The sequence below is a fragment of the Gavialis gangeticus genome, unplaced genomic scaffold (genome assembly GCF_001723915.1).
Source record: "Gavialis gangeticus isolate Ggan-Ray unplaced genomic scaffold, GavGan_comp1, whole genome shotgun sequence".
NCBI lineage: Eukaryota > Metazoa > Chordata > Crocodylia > Gavialidae > Gavialis > Gavialis gangeticus.
Window position 1 is genome coordinate 149,580,220 of NW_017729032.1, and position 1,438 is coordinate 149,581,657.

Below are 1,438 nucleotides of genomic sequence, written 5' to 3' on the forward strand. Positions count from 1 at the left end.
CCGCTGGGGGTGCTGAGGGTGCTGCCGGCTTCCTGCCGCCCCGGGGAGCTCTTGGCCCCCCGCGACAGAAGGGCTCCGCGGTGCTGGCCGGGGCCAAGGTGGACTACAAGCCGAGAGCTGCAAATAAAGATCTTTTCTGGTTGCAGATATCCAGGCGAGGAAGCCTGCCAAGCCCCAGGGAGCCCTCCGCGCCCCCTCCTGCGCCTCTTGCTTTGCTTGTCGCACCTTTCTGTCTCCGGCTGGGGGCCCTCTGTGGCGAAGGTGGCCTTCTTGGTGTCCCCAGTTCTTCACCGTCTCCAGGCGTTTCAGAGGGGCTTCCTCCCATGAGCAGGGCCAGTCCAACTGTTAGGTGAACTAGGTGGTCGCCAAAATTTGGGGGCGCCAAAATGATAGGCAGAAGAAAATGACAGGAACTAAGGTTCCACCTTGGACCGGCCCTGCCCCCAGCCCTGCTAGTGCCCCTCACTCCTGACCTGCAGCCTCTGCCCCCAGGCCAGCAGTGCCCCTCACTCCTGCCCATCACACCCACCCCGCAAGGCTAGAGCCGGGGCCAGCGCTGGGGCTGCAGGGCCAGTATCCAAGCTGCTCTCCTCACCGAGCTATAAAAGTTCATTCTAGACTTCTTATTTTCCTCTGTATTGGAAGTGGTGGGGGCACCAAGGCACACAGTTCACCTAGGGGGCCAATTACCCTTGGACCAGCCCTGCCCATGACACAGATGGAGAAGGAAGGACTCTGCTCTCTCCTCATAGCGTTAAGGACCGTGCTGCCTCTCGCTTACTATTTCCTGAGCTTGGGTGCAATGCTGGGGTGGCCCGAGCAGAAAGACAACTGTTGGGCCTGCCCCCCACAGTTTACAGTCTCCACTCAAGATCATTTGGGGACAAAACATTCACTAAGAGTTCAGTCCTGAAGCGGATAATCTGCCCTGCAGAGATTTGGGAGAAGGGAGAGTAGATCCAGGGGTGCTGGTTGTAACTGCGTTGGTCTAAGGCCATTTTTCCAACTATTTTAGTCAGTCTAATAAAAGATATCAGATCTATCCAAAAAATCTTGTCTGCCTAGGAATAGATCCAGACGCACAGATAAGTATGGGATTGTGTGTGTGACAGAGAAAAACAATTGGGAAGAGGCAGGAGAGCATCGTGTGGGTGGAGGAATAGGATGGAAAGGGAAACTGAGGCATAAAAGCAGAAAGGAGGGGCTGACAGCACGGCCTAGGACCGTGTTTCTCAACCCATGGGTCACAACCCAAAAACGGGTTACAAGAATATATGAAAACGTCATGAACAAACTTTAAAAATGGATTCTCCTTTAAAGGATAAAAATGTGAGGAAACTGTGGCTTTTCCATTGCAGGCTGGCAGAGCTCCAGGCTGCAAGGGGCTGCTTGGGACCCCCAGGCCCCACACACTGGGGGGCTGGAGCCTGGGGGCAGA